Source organism: Dermochelys coriacea, chromosome 2, assembly GCF_009764565.3.
Source record: "Dermochelys coriacea isolate rDerCor1 chromosome 2, rDerCor1.pri.v4, whole genome shotgun sequence".
Lineage (NCBI taxonomy): Eukaryota > Metazoa > Chordata > Testudines > Dermochelyidae > Dermochelys > Dermochelys coriacea.
Genome location: NC_050069.1, coordinates 67296102 through 67315043, shown reverse-complemented (window position 1 = coordinate 67315043; position 18942 = coordinate 67296102). Strand labels below are relative to the sequence as shown.

General features: G+C 39.2%; 1 protein-coding gene and 1 long non-coding RNA gene across 6 annotated transcripts in view; one reads left to right on the top strand and one right to left on the bottom strand.

Annotated features, from left to right (window-relative positions):
* The window catches only part of TOX (thymocyte selection associated high mobility group box), a 277437-nt gene that overhangs the window by 217328 nt on the left and 41167 nt on the right, over positions 1-18942 (bottom strand). The window lies entirely within an intron of this gene.
* On the top strand, positions 14808-16559 carry LOC122458680. Its single transcript, XR_006278823.1, has 3 exons — positions 14808-14921; positions 15779-15958; positions 16031-16559. It is a non-coding gene; the product is annotated as an uncharacterized LOC122458680 (long non-coding RNA).

Sequence of the window (18942 nt, the reverse complement as noted above, 5' to 3'; positions counted from 1 at the left end):
AACCCCAAACAAGCACCACAATACAAACTCCCACTCAAACTCCCCTGTTTAGAGCTCTGTTTGCTAGCTCCTGTGCCGCTGCAGCTGTCTGAGCCTTCTGAGTACTTCTGAGCCTGATGCTCTTTCCTGGCCTTTAGAGACTGGCCAATATTTCATCCATCCATCATATAGTATATCCAGTGAGATCCAATTTAGGGATTGTCTCAAGGAGGATACCTTTGTAAAAAATATTTCTATGCCTACCAATCCTTGGAAAATACGTAAGGGCTACTAGAACAGGAGTAAAGAGTAGCTTAGATATTTTATTTTGTTATTTGGGCATATGATATAATTATAGAAAATAGATACAGAAGACCAGTCAAGTAAATTATTCCATATCCCTTCCAATATGATATTGTTAGAGAATATGGCCCCTTCTGCCAAGAAAAAAACCCAGAGTGGTGGAAAGGGGCCCTAAAAGCCCTGGTTCCAGCCCAGGGAGGATTCCTTTGGTGCAGACACTGTGGAAGTCAGCAGTAATGCTGCCCTCCAATGACTCCTTACAAGTCCTGGTGTAGGAAACATGCTGGTCAGGGCTTGTCAGAGAAGCTGTGGAGACTTCAGGCAGCTGTGGCCTGTGGAACAGGGCAGAGAGGCTGCGTAAGTTAGACAGGTTCCCAGGTCTTTCTAACTTTCGGTGGACTCCCCTCCAATTCCTAGAGAAGGCTAGGCATAGAAGGGTGCAAAGATGGTTTAAATCCATCTTAAGTGTCCACCCCTCATGGCTGCAAATTTCACCCTATAAGTATAGAGAAGGTAAATCTCTCTTTGCTCTTTTTCAACCTATTATTCTCTCTTTTACTTTTAACGGACCACCCTAAATAAGTTATCTTCCTTCTTAACATTTCACACAAATGTAAACCAATCAGATTACTAGGTCACTGTTAATTATACAAAACTATACATTCAGATATTCCTTTCCTATACAGAGACTCTGAAGAAGGGAATTCTTTTGATTATTTTGGAACATTTAACTATTATTCTGTTATTTACTTAGTTTGTGTAACAGTGGTAAAAAGGTTTCTTCACAAATTCCTCCTGCTAAAAAAACAATGTCAATTTTAAATTCTGAAATAATTTCTACACAATGCTTGTAGCCACAGCAATGTAAGCCTGGTTTGAAGATGTAAAGAAAATAAATGTAATATTTGATAGCTGCACCTGGTTTTCAGAGTACTAATATTGGAGAGGGCATTTCACCTCCTTGATGTCTAAATGAGCAATCAGGTTCTGCTACTTGCCAAGGTTAGGAAATGCCAATGGGCAAGTTATAAAGTCAACGCTCTGTCCATTCCATTTTGCCAAAATAAAACTGGCAACCCTATTTAAGAAGAGCTTAAAATGTCTGCCTAAACTATTTGTATGCAGCGTAGTTGTAGCCATGTCAGTCCCAGGATATTAGAGAGACAAGTTGGGTGAGGTAATATCTTTTATTGGACCAACTTCTGTTGCTGTGAGAGACAATCTTTCAACCTGAAGAAGAGCTCTCCGCAACTCAAATGCTTGTCTCTCACAGCAACAGAAGTTGGTCCAATAAATCACCTCCCCCACCTCGTCTTCATTTCGGACAAATAGTTTAGGCAGACTGATAACAACCTCAAATGATGTTTATTATAAATTAATCCACAGAAAAAGGACATAGCCACATGCTAAAAAATAATCTAAGCCATAATGTTTTCAGAAGGTAAAACAAAAAATAGGAATATTTTGAAATATTTTGTTAAAAGTATTCTTATTAAGTCCACTATAGGAAGAACAAAAAACAAAAACAAAAATGAACACTAGTTTCTAACCTTTCTGGCTGGATGAACCTAGAGAGGTCCAAAACCTCTTTTGTATTTGTTGAGAAACATTTGTTGAAATTCTTTTTTGTTCGTCTTACACTGGGTTGCTTTACCATTTACTTCAACTTACAAAACTTACAAAAAAGCTTTGTGTTGCACGGCAATATCACTTACTTACTTTGAAATGTATCTGATTTTAAATGAGTGCATATTGTGTGCCTTGTAGTAGATACACATTTCAAAGGTACCAGTAACACTTAAACCAATAGCCTTAGAATTAGAAACTCCTATAGGCAAAACCTGAAACGAGGTGGCCTTTCCTTTGATAATATATAATATTATTTGATATTACTCAATTATATGATTTATTATATAATGATATCTCATTTTACTAATTATGAGGCAACATTTGAAAAGACTTCTGCAGCAGCAAAAATACTGTATTCTGTTGTGCTGGCAGAGGAGGCAACAGTCAAGACAGGAGTGAAAATGGTGATGGGCTGGAGACATGCCCAGTGAATTTGTATATGTCATGAATCTACTGATCCAAATACAGCACAAGGAGGAGCAACTAGTTGTGTCTGCCATTCCTCGAAGCATGTGAGCTGACAGCTACCTGCAGAACAATTTTACTCTGTGTTAAGATTCAGGAATCTATCCCTCTAATCCTAAAAGGAGTCTTTCATCTATGAATCTTTTCTGTGTGTTATTCAGAATGCATGGTTCTATTACACAGTGTGGGTCTGATTCTCAACCTATATTCATTTTAAGGATCACTTATTTGCATTAGTAGTCTTATTGGACCTGATTCTCCTCACACACCAGTTTTACACCAGTGCCATGCCATTGAATTGACTGGCGTTTCCCAGATTTACCCCATTGTATGAACAGAATCAGGCCCACTGACTTCAATGGGAAACTAAGCAAACAGGACTCAGAGTGGTATAAAAGTGAGCTCTTTCCCAGGATTTAGCCCTATTTTCATAGTATAGGTAAAGTTGTGTTATCTGGCACTCTACCAACCGGAAAGCTCTAGAAACTGGCATTTTGGGGTGCTGGATCCGGGCAGCACTCACTTCGGGGGGTTCCCCACAAGTGACGACATGTTCTTGCTGCTTCTAGGAGGAGGAATGGCCACGAGTGCTGGCTCTGCAGCTTCCATTGGCCAGGGACCGCAGCCAATGGAAGCTGTGAGGGCGATGCCTGTGAGCGGAGGCAGCACACAGAGCCATCTGGCCATGCCTCCACCTCGGAGCAACAGGGACATGTCACCGCTTGAGGGGTGCTACCTGAGGTGAATCCTGCCCAGATCCAGCACCTCAAAACCCCCGTCCTGAGCTCCCTCCCACACCCAAACTCCCTCTCAGAACACATGCCCTGCACCCCCTCCCATGCCTCAACCCCTAGGCCTGAGCCCCCTCCCACACCCAAACTCCCACCCTTTTAGTTAACCAGAATTTTTTACTTAACGGCACCCTCCCCCCCCCAACATGGCAGATAAAGCTTTTATTGCAGTACAGTCATTTCAGGCTAAAATGTAGATAGATAAGCCAGTACATGAATTATTTACCTTGCAAACTAAATTTTTGTTTGTTTGTTGTAAAAGAAAGATTTGTTCTGTTGAAATAAATCTGGTTTAAATTTAACAAGCACAGTTTTACTGTACAAATATATTTTCTGTATATCAGGAATTTGTTACAAAGAGAGGGTATTTCTGGAGTACAAAACAGCCTAAGTAAGAGGTTTAAAGTTGTAAAATAAGTACAAGAAAAGAAGGGTTACTTTAAAATTCCATCTATTGATAGTTTTCCAATGTCTAAATTTTATTACAAAGTAAAGATATTGCTATTTTAAATGGAAAAATATTTATAGTTATATACTAAAATCCTGCTTCCCAGCAACTACCACAAAATTAGGAACCGTAAGATAATATTTTGGCAATGCATTAACATAATTATAGAACTCATGTAAAAAAAGAAATATATGGATAAAGAGACTGCTAATGGACTATAGATATTTTCAGCTCCCGGTCAATAAAAGCTAAAATGTACTGCTATATAATGCCTCTTCAGTGGCCTATGTGAAATGAGTTGGTGGTCTCAGGATGCCATACACTTAAAACTTTGACTGACATAGCTACAGTTTTCAGGGGGGTGAAAAATCCACAAGTCTGTCAACACAGGTATGCTGACCTAATCCCAATTTTAGATGCAGCTAAATCCTAAAACCTAGCTACTGTCGCTCTCTTCTGTCACTGTAGTCTGCATCTACTCTATGGGGTTATGTTAGCATAGGTATGGCACCATAGCTAAGCTGCTACAGTCCCCGTATTGTAGACATGGCCTCAGTTATTGTTAGTTGTAGTATTGTACTACCAGTCAAAGACCTCAGTCAAATCAGGCCCCAATCAGAAGGTGTTTTTAGCTGCAGAAATGGACAAAGTCCCTGCCCAGAAAAGTTCCTTGAAAAGAGAGGCCTTCGTATCACAAAAATCACTATCCCAGATGGCACCTGCTGTATGTTTTAGCAGAGTAGCAAAGGACTGAATGGGCATGGAGCTGAATTATGTTATAAATTCTACAAGTGGTCACTCCAGAACAGGGTGGCTGAAGCACATGAGTGAGGCAGTGAGTGAAAGTTTGTTACACTGTTGCCACGTGGTGCTGTGGATACGTAGAAGGATTCGCTTTCCATGTCTGTCAATTTTTATGAGCCTTAAATTTACTTTAACAGAAACGCTAATCTGATGTCTGGCTTGAAAAGAGAGGTAAACTAATAAAGTATGACAAAGTTCCTCCTCTGCCTTAGTGGGTCCTGCACTTATTGTTGCATTTGCTTGCCTCAGAGATTCACAGCAGCCCTCAGTTTGGCCACTTTCATGGCTCAAATCTGCCGTTCACTCAGTTAGCCTCATCACTGGCCAGCATGGGGAAAGCAAGAAGAACAATCCCCGCAGTCTCCGCTGATGCACCTAGTGGATCGGGGAACAGGCCAGAGACCTTCTCCTCTGGTGGAATCACAGTCCAGTTCAACTCCTCCGGTACCAAGTAGGGAGTTGGGGGATGGGGGGAATCCAGGCCCGCCTTCTACTCCGGGTTCCAGCCCAGGGCCCTATGGATTGCAGCTGTCTACAGTTGCTCCTGTAACAGCTGCATGACAGCTACAACTCCCTGGGCTACTTCCCCATGGCCTCCTCCCAACACCTTCTTTATCCTCACCAGAGGACCTTTCTCCTGATATCTGATAATGCTTGTACTTCTCAGTCTTCCAGCAGTACACCTTCTCACTCTCAGCTTCTTGCGCCTCTTGCTCCCAGCTCCTCGCACGCACACCACAAGCTGAAGTGAGCTCCTTTTTTAAAAACCCAGGTGCCCTGATTAGCCTGCCTGTCTTAATTGATTCTGGCAGCTTCTTGATTGGCTGCAGGTGTTCTAATCAGCCTGTCTACCGTAATTGTTTCCAGAAAGTTCCTAATTGTTCTGGAACCTTCCCTGTTACCTTACCCAGGGAAAAGGGACCTACTTAACCTGGGGCTAATACATCTGCGTTCTAGCACTCTCTTGTAGCCATCTGGCCTGACCCTTTCACAAAAGTTAACATATGTTGAGAGGACCAAGCAAGTGAGTGTTCCCCATGTTAAATATTCACCCACTGTGTGCCCTAATGTCAAAATGATGATTTTAGCATTTTTACATACACGTACAGTAATGAAGCTAAAAAAATCAAGATGTCCCATATATTTCATATAAAGAAAATAAAACTGAAATTTCTATTATTCTTAAATTATGTAACTTGCAGTTTAACCTAAATCTGCCATATCAACTTGCAAACTGTAATCAGTTTTCTCTTTTAGGGTAATGAATACTGAAATGGTTAATTGATCAGTCAGCTGTTAACAATTGTTACTCAGGCTGTGCCATGAGATTATGTACTCACACCGAGAATCAATGGTAATTAAGTAGTTGATCAATGAAAACACTCTTTAATGTATACAAAGCTCAAAAATGTTAATATAGTTCATAAAAATACATTTGGGCAGGGAGGGGATTTTTAGTGAAATCTCCAATCTTTTCAGTGTAATGCTCAGAAACATACTTTCTATTTGTAATGCAGACTAAATACAGATGGAACTAAATATTAAATTAACACATTACATTTAGATTGAAAAGCTAAAATCTACATTAGCCACTGTATCCTGTGGTAAAAAGTGTCCTTTATCTGAATAAGATAACAAAAGCAAACTGATATCCAAGCAAACTTAAAGGGGACTGGAAACAATAGTACAATGGAACATAGCTGTCTGTTTCTGTAATCTATAAATTATTTTAGATCAGATGTGAAAACATTTCTGTAGTATTTCAAAACAACAGTTTTCAACTCCATTGGAAAATATCATCCTTAAATGTGACTCCATTTAAGTCTTTGGAGTCACAAAGCGGACGCATTCTTGTGGATTTTATACCGGCACCTTCGCTTGCTGCATAGTCAAATCACTTCTGTGCATTACTAGCTCAAAAATTGTCTGTTTTCGTGAAATAAAGAAAGAAAATTCAGCAGATCAAATCAAGAGAGTGTTGGCTAAATTTATTTGCACTTCTTGAAACAGAAAAAATCCAGAAGACTTGCTGGCACATGGCTGCAGTTCAAATTAGGCTGTAAGTTTCAGAGGGCTGGTCCGTATATATGTTTTATTATATATATTCACTCCCACAAAAGTAATATTGTGTGTCCTGGAGAAGTTTGACATGACTAGTTTCTTAAACCTTGTATTGAACTTCAAATACTTTAAAGCAAAGTTGCTTGACAACAATTCACCTCCTTGGATCATTACATATTGCCAAAACACCTCCTAACAAGCACAGAGGCTCTTATAATTTCCCACACTCACAGTGATACTTCACATAACTTTCCCAACTTTCAGTGGATACTACCACAGGTAATAACATCATAATGAAGTCATAATTATGTTGACTGAAGCTAGCTATGTATCTGAAGGCCAGATTTACTGCCAAACATTGTAAACTTCTTTGGGCTCTCTTGAAAACCCATTAACCATTACCAGAAATGAATCAACCTTTCAAAGTAAGACTTAATTAATTCTGCATACATAACATCTACTTAACTTTAGGTTCCTTTGCAATTATTCTCTAAAAATATTGTGTTAAATGATGGATTTTACTTCAGTATTCACTTTTGTGAACTCTGGTCCAAATCCTTTTGAGCCTTCCATTGACATGAAGCTAGAGCTGGGCAAATAACTATTTTTTTTAGCTCTTTTCAATTTTGAGCTTTTTTAAATATTAAAGGAAATTTCTACATAAAAAAATTATTTCAAAACCAAAAAAATCAATAGGTTTCATTTTAAAATTTCAACGCAGAGCATTTTGATTTCTTTTTTTTTCTCCCTCAAAACTATCAGTTTGGCAAAACCAACACAAACAAACATCAAACATGTTGGTGGTGTTAAACTTGCATTTTTTTTTTTAAAGAAAAAGTTTTGGTCAAAATTTTTTGCATAGTACTACATGAAACACCCAAAATTCCATGATCTGCTGGAAAGAAGAAACTTCACAGGAAGACACTGCAGCCCTCTGACTCTGCGTTTACACATGGAACTTGAGGTGTGATTCCCAGCTTGATATACTCTATCTTTAGCATGCTAGCTTGATGAGAGCTAGTGTTAGTATGTCTCCTCAAGCTGGGAAGCACACACCCAGTTCCAAATGCAGATGTACCCTGTGTTGGTATAAAGCCAAGCTTAGGCAGTGTAGTTGTGGCCATGTTGGTCTCAGGATATTAGAGAGACAAGGCAAGTGACGTAATATCTTTGATTGGATCAAGTTCTGTTGGAGTGAGATGCAAGCTTCTGAGATGCACAGCGCTGCACTGTAGTTCTCCCTGCAGGAACACAGACAATGGTACAGAGCAGAAAAGGAAGAAGAGTGGAGAGATCAATGGATCCAGAATTTTAGCAGAATGGCCACAAACTTCTGATGGAAATGGGCACAGCTGGATGTGATAGCAGCTGCTGCATCTTCTGCCTCCAGTACTGGAAAGAAGAATTCCAATCCTGGTTGGTCATCTACTCAAGCTTTTTGTGGAAAACTAGAATTTAACCACAAGATACCACGCTACCTTAGCTGAGTATTAGTCATGAATGCTGGCAGTATTGTTGTAGCCAGATCAGCCCCAGGATATGATAGAGACAAGGTGGGTGAAGTAATATCTTTTACTGGACCAACATGTACTGGTGAGAGAGACAAGCTTTCAAACTCCACAGAGCTCTTCTTCTTCTGAAGAGCTTATCTATTTCACCAATGAAAGTTGGCCCTATAAAAATATTACTTCACCCACCTTGTCCTTCTATTAGTCATTAATACAATCCTAGCATAAGGAACGAAATGTGCTCATTTCACATTAAATATATTGTATATAGCTGTTATAGCTGGCTTTTGCCATTTGTTTCCTCCAAAATTCACTGTATATTTTAATATAATTACTATTTTATATAGAATCGTAGGACTGGCAGAGACCTTGGGAGGTCATATAGTCCAGTCCCCTGCACTCAAGGCAGGACTAAGTATCCCTGTCAGGTGTTTGTCTAACCTGCTCTTAAAAATGTCCAGTGATAGAGATTCCACAACCTCCCCAGGCAATTTACTCCAGTGCTTAGCTACCCTGACAGTTTGGAAACGTTTCCTAATGTCCAGCCTAAACCTTCCTTGCTGCCATCTAACCCCACTGCTTCTTGTCCTATCCTCAGAGGTTAGCAAGAACAATTTTTCTCCCTCCTACTTGTAACAACCTTTTATGTATTTGAAAACTGCTATCATGTCCCCTCTCAGTTTTCTCTTCTCCAGACTAAACATACACAGTTTTTTCAATCTTCCCTCACAGGTCACGTTTTCTAGACCTTTAATCATTTTTGTTGCTCTTCTCTGGACTTGCTCCAAATTGTCCACATCTTTCCTGAAATGTAGTGCCCAGAACTGGACACAATACTCCAGTTGAGGCCTAATCAGCACCAAGGAGAGCGGAATAATTACTTCTCATGTCTTGCTTACAACACTCCTGCTTACAATACATCCCAGAATGATGTTTGCTTTTTTTTTTTTTTTGGTAAGTGTTACACTGTTGACTCATATTTAGTTTGTGATCCACTATGACCCCCAGATCCCTTCCCCAGTACTCCTTCCTAGGCCGTCATTTCCCATTTTGTAAGTGTGCACCTGATTGTTCCTTCCTAAGTGGAGTACTTTGCATTTGTCCTTATTGAATTTCATCCTATTTACTTCAGACCATTTCTCCAGTTTGTCCAATCATTTTGAATTTCAATCCTATCCTCCAAAGCACTTGCAACCCCTCCCAGCTTGGTATCGTCCACAAACTTTATAAGTGTACTCTCTATGCCATTATCTAAATCACTGATGAAGATATTGACCAGAACCAGCCCCAGGACTGATCCCTGCAGGACCCCTTCCAGCTTGACTGTGATAACTACTCTCTGGGAAGTTTTCCAACCAGTTACGCGCCCACCTTAGAGTAGCTCCATCTAGGTTGTATTTCCCTAGTTTGTTTAGGAAAAGGTCATGCGAGACCATATCAAAAGCTTTACTAAAGTCAAGATATACCACATCTACCGCTTACTCCTTATCCATAAGGCTTGTCATCCTGTCAAAGATAGATATCAGATTGGCTTGACACAATTTGTTGTTGACAAATCCATTATCACCTTATTATCTTCTAGGTGTTAGCAAACTGATTGCTTAATTATTTACTCCAATATTTTTCTGGGTATTGAAGTTAAGATGACTGGTCTGTAATTCCCCAGATGTCCTTATTCCCGTTTATAGATTGGCACCACATTTGTTCTTTTCCAGTCTTCTGGGAACTCTCCCGTCTTCCATGACTTTTCAAAGATAATTGCTAATGGCTCAGATATCTCCTCAGTCAGCTCCTGGAGTATTCTAGGATGTATTTTATCATGCCTTAGTGACTTAAAGGCATCTAACTTGTCTAAGTACTTTTTAACTTGTTCTTTCCCTATTTTAGCCTCTGATCCTACCTCATTTTCACTGGTATTCACTATGTTAAATGTCCAATCACTGCTAACCTTTTTGTTTAGAACTGAAACAAAAAAGTCATTTAGCACTTCTGCCATTTCCACATTTTTTGTTAATGTTTTATACCCCTCACTGAGTTATTAATATTTCCCTGTATTTTACCAAAATTTAACATTTAAACTTCAAATGGAAACCCTACTTCCAGTGAATCATATGCTAGTATTTTTTCAGCATCAGATATTTTATCCCATTGCATTCTAAACATGGACTTTTACATTACATCTCTCTCCAGATATCTCTTGCTTGCATCTAATTAATCTATGTCTTCTCAGGTGGAATGAACTGAATGGGTCATCAGAATTCATTATGTCAATCCATATAGTTGAAACAGTTTTGGTCAAATTCTGCTTGAACTGACACCCTGTGCAAACCCCTGGCATCAATCTAAAACTTTTATAAATCTCCAGGAGGAATAGTTTACCAATCACAGGTATAGTGTGTGTGACAATAGACAGTAGAATTGAAACTCCATCCATTAATGTCTTTTTTAATCAAGCAAAGCTAATAGAATGTGAGCGTTCTGTCCGTTAACTTCTTCTTTTAAGTGCTCTCAATTTTAAAAAATATAAAAATTACATTCTCAATTTAAATACATTTTAAATATGATCCAAAGTCAGAATTAGGCAAAGGAAGTCTAGTGCCGGTTGAAATTTTCATCTGAAACCTTTTTTTGATGAAAAATGGCTTTGTCAAAATAGAAATTTCCACATTCCAAAAATATATATACAATTATTTTTGTTGTGTTTTCAAATATAAAAATGTTTTGGCAACCAAAATTTTTTTTAAAAGAGTGTCAAATTTAAAAAAAAATCAGTTTTGGGCTTTTTCATTTGTTAATGAAAACCTGAAACTTTTGAAGAAAATTTTTGGAAATTGTGTGGAAACAAAAATATTTCCCAACTAGCTCCATCACAGTGCCTCAATGCTAATGAAACCTTATGTTCTTCTTTTATGAATACACCTCTACCCCGATATAACACGGTCCTCAAGAGCCAAAAACATCTTATCGCGTTATAGCTGAAACCGCATTATATCGAACGTGCTTTTGGCCTTGAGCATTTCCGTTATTAATACAGTATTTGACAAAAGAAGTTTTATTCCTGGTTTTGTTTTAGAAAGGGTGCATCTGATATCATCCTTCATATCAAGCCCCGGGTCAGGGCTTGCAGCCATCCGTCCCTGTCTGGGTTGGGGCCCGTTATACCGGGGTAGAGGTGTATATGCAATATAATGCTGTAAGAAGCAAGTTTTATTTTCAGATGACTGGCCACATATTTTATCTGTACTTTCCCAATTAGTATATCATAGGTACACTGTAGTTTAGGTTATACATGCAGGAAATGTGCTCAAGTGAATTGGTATGCACAGACAACACTTTCACATAAAGGCCATGATTCTTCTGAACAATGGGTATGCAAAACTTTTATGATTTAAGCTCTGTTCTCACTACATGCCAGAACCCCCACTGATGTTACTGAAAGCAGAAAAGCACTGAAGAGATATGCTGTGTCTCTGAAGAGGAGAACGTAGCCCACAGTGTTTCATTTAATGCAGATAATACTCATTCTGTTGCTGACTAACATTAGGCTCTACAGAAATGTAAACTCAGTAATACTCAACCACCATCTCACCATATAATCTGGGGAAATCCCCTATTCTTTATCACTTCTTAATATGTTCGATGAATAAAGACAGCCAGCAGTCCTTTGTAAAACCCCAGTGTCTGAAAATCCCCTTAATTAAGCTAACATACAGTACAGAGATCAATGAAACACATGGTTTGTATTTGCACACATTCTGAAGTAAACCCTTCTCTTAGCACTGCACTGCCTTCAGCATCTCAGCAGGTTTGTCTAGGAAATATATTGGCCTGTCCTGACTAGAAAAAACATAAACCATCATTTTGACTGTTGTTTTCATTCCTTTTATACTGACCAATAATTCAGCTTTCTTGCATCAGGCAATGCGGCTTTTATAACATGGTTTGTTTTGTACTGGCATTTTTATACCATTTTTCTTTAAATGTCATGTATCTCAAAGAGCTTTACAGAAAGAATTATTGCACTAGAACAACCACTTCCCTTGTACGGTATGGAGCACATGGATCAATCTGTAGGTAGCCATGAGAGAAGGAACAAAATTGTGTATATTTGTGGATTAACCTTTGGAGCTTTAGGATACAGGACAGAACCACCTCCAACTGAAGGAAGGTACACAGTGACCCCAGCTTAATGGCTCATATGAATGCTATCTATAATAACACAACATCACCTCATCAGGTTTCCTCTAAGACTATTTCATCCCAAGAGTTAGTGTGGGACACAAGGATTGAGCCTCTAATCTTTATCAAAGAGCATGACACATACTCTCATGCTCAATTATGTGTTCAGACATGAGCCCAGTACTGCATGGTGTTGAGCATTTCCTAGGAGTAAGTGGAGCGTGGCAAAAAAGTGGCATTTTTCAGCATCTTGGACAATCAAGATCAAAGTTTTTACTCTCAATTCAGCATCTTTAGAGATTACTCTCCTCTGAAATAAGACTACACAAAATTGAAAGTCTAGCTACATAGTGCTTAGGTTATTTGAATATTGGCTGATTTCCTATTCATTGTGTTTACTGTTCAATATATTAAAAAAATTCCACAGAAATCCCCAGTGTTTTTTAAACTGCATATTCACAAAGCTAGTTTATTTTAATTATTAATCAAATACCTGTATTATAATAGCAATAAATGATTTAAGATATAATTAACTCTATTATAAACATTTCTTATGAATAAACATGAGAAAGGTGTTCATTAGCATATAGAAGCCACTAGAGCTCTGTGTACAACTCTACTATCATCATCCCTTTTAAAACAAACAGTTTTTAAACTGCTCAAATACCAAATTCACAGTATTGGCCAGTGTTCATGAAAGTCAGTGACTAATAACAGTGATTTTCTTCTCTTCACCACTGTCTTTAATGCCATGTAGCACTGTTATCACTACAGTTTATACTTTTGCTCTGATAAACTGAATGTATGGGGACACTTTCTGTTCACAGTTACCCCATATCCATTATCCCTAGTAATGAAGAGTATGTTCATTGACTTCAAATTTTCTTGGATTACCATGGTATAACAAAAAGAAAAGGAGTACTTTTTGCGAATACAGACTAACACGGCTGCTACTCTGAAACATGGTATAACAGACAGCAGAGTTTAGTCCTTCTTATTTATCAATCACAGAGTTTTGTCACCTAAAAGGAAGGCTGGTTGAAACTTTCATAGAAACTGGGGGCAGAGTAAAACTCTGTTATTCCAGTAATGAGTTCAGTAAACGTTTCAGGGGGGAAAATATGTCGTTCTTAGGAAAAGAAAAAGTTTTGTAATAAGAAAGACAACTTAAAACTGGGAGAAGCACTGTGACCACAAAACCAAAACAAAAAGGTTTCAAACATATTGTAGCACAAAATAGAGAGAGGTTTTGAACTGTCCACACTAAATTCATGGATACTATGAAAACTGATCTATCCCATGATGTTTAATTTTAAAAGTTTATGAACTGCAGGTTTCCAGATCCTTGTAACAGAATAGTGCCATACAGCTTTAAAAGTTGATAATAAATTACTTCCATCCCATTGTTCACTAAGGCAAACATGATGCACAATAACATGATGAATCAGGTATAAGCACTGGAAGATTATAGTCCCCAGATATGATACCTCAGAAAAAGTATATAATATCCACTTTTCCCCACTGATGGCAGGCAGTTTGCTTACACAGATAAACAGGAATTCAGAAAACCAAGACGTTCTTTTAGGGACTAATCCAAGGCCTGCTGAAGTCAATGAAAGTCTTTCCAGGGGCAACTCAGGGAAGGAATTCTCACTCAAGAGCTGTAATTCCTTCACTGGCCCTCCTGTTGTTCATGGGGTGGAAGAGGTGGGAAAGGGGAATAATTTTTGCTACCCGTTTACTAGGGACTGATTATTTTCCTTTCTGCTCCCCCCAGTGGCCCAGCTCCAAACTCTCTGCCTATAGGGTGAGGGAAGTAGCAGCCCACTGAGCTGCTTTCACATCACACATGCAACCAGCCATCTGTGTGAGCCACGCAGGAAAGGGGGAGTAGGGGCATTATATCTCCTTACCCCTCTGTGCATCCATTAAGCAAATGACAATCTTGTCCACACTATTAAATATCTAAGTGTTAAATGTATCTTGAGGTTTTTTTAAAAAAATAAAACACCTCTCAAATTAAATAAAACTTGAGTTGCTCACTGCTATTTATCTATGTTTGGGAGGAAATATTTGGGATATGTAAAACTTTGATTAGCATGAGACACTTTTGGAAGCTCAAGCTGAGCAAGAAGGCAGAAGTTGAATTACACAGAAGCACATCACCAAGTCATTTTCAAGAGTCCTTAAACTTAGAACACTTAAGGAAATATAGGAAATCTAAACGTGATCTTTGACATGTTATATCTAGGTAACATGTAATACTGGATCATTATTACAATTAAATGTAATAAAATCCTTTCAAAGGGCTTTTCCTCCAGTAGCCTACTGGCCCTTGTAATTCTGATAATGGGGGTTCAGGTTCTGGTGCCATGTTCAGGTTGGCATTGCCTTTGAAGTCTAATTTCTTATATGCATATATCTTAGTAAAGTCTCGCCTCCCCACGCGACTCTCATAGATTAGTTTCCTTTGACAAAGTATATTCTACAAAGTGGGTATATATGGCTAACATAATCAGTCAAAATACAATTTTAAAAATGGGTATATGGAATATAAAAAACAAAAGTTGCGCACACCTATATTCCTTATGATGCAATCTTGTTAGATTCACAAGTTAATCAAGCTTGTGCCTGTTCTAGGTGACTTCCCAGGAAGTCATGGTGCTGTGGGAAACAATGCTGATGACTGAAAAAGTGACACTCTTCCCACTTGGCCAATATTTTACCATTGGTGTTAGCACTGAACCTAGCACGGTGTGTTATGGATCATTGTGCAATTGAAGATTGTGACTATTTGTAATAATTAAAATTGATCTTTTAGGGCGTGATCCTACAATCCTTTCCCATAAGTAGTTCCCACAAACAATAGCGAAGAAAATACAAATGGTATATGAATAAGGATTTCTACATGTGGAAGAAATCAGAAGTGTAAGGGAGAGGGAATTGGATGTTCTGTGGGCAACCTAATTTTGTTTTCATATTTATGGCAGTGGCACCTAGAGAAAAGGTACCCTTTTAAACAAAATTGTGTAATCTAACAATACTAATGATATATGAATATGATAAATACCATATCCAATTGAAATTACAGGGATCATTTTAGATAGGTAAAGTATAATTTTCAAAACTGAAATTTGACAAGAACAATGGGATTTAATTTCCTACTCTACAAAAAGAAACCATTAGAGCATTATCTATTTATTTGTTAAGCATTGATAATGTAGATTATACTGTACATAACACTAATAAAGACAGTCTCTTCTCCAGAGAGTTTACAATCTATGGTCCTATCCTGCAAAGCCTCATTCATTTTTACTCACATTAATAATTTAATTAACAGGACTAGTTCCAGTATTCTGGTCAAAGTTCAATTTGGATAATTACATTTTATCTATCTCCAAATCAGCCTGTAATTTCAACTGGACATGGTTTTCCCTGTGTCCGACTCTAGGATGTTGTGCACTATTAAACAACTGTTGAGTTTCTCACCAGAGATGGCTGCATTTCAGTGGTAGGTGAACTGATCCCAATATGTAGTTTTCTAAGCATTTTAGGAGCTGAAGGGATGAAAAATGCAGTTTAATTTTTTTTCTCTTTACATATACTCATAGGGGACCTAAACTCAAAGGCTTTGATGGCTATTTTGGATTTCACTGAACCAGAACAGTGGGATCTGCTATCCTCATTTCTCTTGATCTGTCAAGCATCAACTGAGTACTGTCCATCAAAAGAACAACTCACCTTTCTCCACTACCTAACAAAGAAGGAATAGATCAAGACCCGTGGCTGAGGTAAGAACTAAAGAACTTAGTGCTATGGTATTGTTCCAATCTAAATCTAAACTGAAATATTTTATCTCCCAGTTGCTGCAACAAAAATATGAAATGTTGAAGAAATTGTGGATATCCCAGGACCATTCAAGGCTGAACAAGAGTGCTACATGTTCTTCTGGGAAAATAGGAACCTTCCCTAACCAATAGGAACCAGCCTGAGACAATCAAACTCCTTTCACAGAACCCACGGACGTCACAGGATGGCAACCGTCTTCAGGAATTACTGAATGGAATTGAACAACTAATACTATAAGATTGGTGGTAGAGGAGGAATCTGGTGAAATATTTTACTTGTTATAACTCACAACAAAAACAAGTTTTGCAATCCATACAAACAGTAACAATACCAGGATTAAAAAAAAATCTCACTCAAAAGGATTAATGCGAATGTAACCATTTTCACCTAATTAATCACAACCACACAAATGAACAAGTGCAAGACTATGCTCTTAACCTGCCATTCTGACAAACTGTAAGAGAAAAACCTCTGAAATCTCTCATAAAAAGGTAAAAAACAACCTTTAATCTGCACTAGCTAAGTAAATACACGCAATAAAAGAGAGATTTTTTTGACTCTGACTGGACAGTGATTCTGTTTTACTGTGTGGTAAATTTTATCTTCTCATATAGATATCAAGTTTAAAAAGTACATTTAGCAATGCAGTACTTTCACCAATTGTAGTTTGTTCACAGGCATCTAAATGTAGATTAACAGAATGTTAAGAAAATTATAAAGGCATACAGTTATTGTATGGTATATGATATTTTTCAATTTTATAACATGAAAGTCAGTTATCCAAGACAGAACGTTACTTGCTTACCAGTTGAAAGTTTTCACATTTTCTTTATTCCAGTCAATCATTTTGAAAGCTTGCATACTGGACGTTTATTACCATAGACCATCTTATCTTAACCACCTACAACATTACACTGTAATCAAAGAGTCCAGAAAATCCTACTTTTTTCATGGGGGTGCGCAGGGTGCATGTTCCATGAGTAGCCCTGCCATACAATGTGTCACAGACAGACCCCCTCAGAGGAATATTTCCCTTTCTATTTCCCCCTTGCTCTGGGTGTGTGATTGGTGGGAGTAATTTACTACATTTTTCCCCAGGTCCTGCAACAGCTGTACTGGAGCATTAGGGTGGCAGAGTCAAGGCTTCACCCACCTACAAGGTCTCCTTATGCCTCTGCATGGGCACATAGTTCCAATCATAAGCCCTTATTATATCAGTTCTTTTAGATTCCTTTAGAACAGTGGTTCCCAAACTAGGGGCGCACCTTGTTCAGGGAAAGCCCCTGGCAGGCCGGGCCGATTTGTTTACCTGTCGTGTCCACAGGTTTGGCCGACTGCAGCTCCCAGTGGCTGCGGTTCGCCGTTCTCGGCCAATGGGGGCTGCGGGAAGTGGCGCAGGCCAAGGGACGTGCTGGCCGCCCTTCCCCCAGCCCCCTTTGGCCTGGAGTGGTGAACTGCAGTCAGTGGGAGCCGCGATCAGCCAAACCTGCGGACGCGGCAGGTAAACAAACCAGCCTGGCCCACCAGGGGCTTTTCCTAAACAAGTGGCGGCCCTAGTTTGGGAACCACTGTTCTAAAACATATAGTGAAAGTCTATCTTATGGGTATTTTTTAGAGGTAGGATAGGGAGAAGGGTGTGGTCACCTACTGTAAATAACTACAGTTATTACTATGGCTCACAGTGAGGTCAGTGTCAATTTTGTTGAAATAAAAACTGCAGAACATCTAGGATGCTAAAAATGAAAGACTACTCCATAACCAGAATATACACTATTGTCACTGAAAAGCTATTATAGAGGGTATCACTGAATGGGTATCCCACTCTTATCATATCCCCCATTACTTAAAAGCCAATAACTTGTAGTAATGTCATTATTTTTCAGTAAGTACCATAGTTAGTTTTAAAAATGGCATGAAGTGCAGTTTACACAAATCCCTGAAAATTAGAGCTTTGATACTATTGAAGATGGGGCATAATCCTTTATTCTTTGTGCACTCAGAACTCCCACTAAAACCAATGGGAGTTTTGGATGCAGAGGAACGCTGAGCTAGGTTTCAGCATGTAAACAGCTGTAGCATGAAAGCATGACAAAAGCATAATTCATAAGGTCTTTGAGGGAAATGGCCCAAAATATTCAGAAAGTGCTTCTACCTTCATGAGGACAACATCCCCTCACAGCTATGTACCTCTGGAACTATGAAGCTGTACACCGGGGTGGCCAACCTGAGCCTGAGAAGGAGCTAGAATTTACCAATGTACATTGCCAAAGAGCCATAGTGATACGTCAGCAGCCCTCACATCAGCTCCACTCCCCGCTCCCAGCGCCTCCTGATCAGCTCTTTCGTGGCATACAGGAAGCTTGGGGGGGGCAGGGAGGAGCGAGGGCATGGCAGGCTCAGAGGAGGGCACGGGAAGGGGTGGAGTGGGGGCGGGGCTGTGGCAGAGCCAGGGGTTGAGCAGTGAGGACCCCCCAGCACTTTGGAAAGTTGGTGCCTGTAGTTCCAGCCAAAGAGTTGGTGCCTATACAAGGAGCTGCATATTAACTTCTGAAGAGCTACATGTGGCTCCAGAGCCACAGATTGGCCACCCCTGCTGTACACCTTGAACTTGTCAGAGCAACAGATGGGGCTTTCAAGGAAACTGAGACAAACCTTCAGAATTCATTACAAGAGGAGATACAAAATTTTAGACTTAGCATTCCCACAGCTGGTACTAGAAACAGAGGAGGAGGAGAAGGGGTGGAAAGTAAAGGCAAGGGAGGAGAGAGAGAGAGAGAGAGAGTTATAGAAGAGAAGGGAGGAGAGAGAAGGAAGACATTAATGCATAGTCCTGATTGCCTCAGGGGACATAGGTGAGGAAATCAAACCACAAGTATACCTCTTCGGTGCCACCAGAATTAGGTTTGGAAGGATTCCATTTTTATCG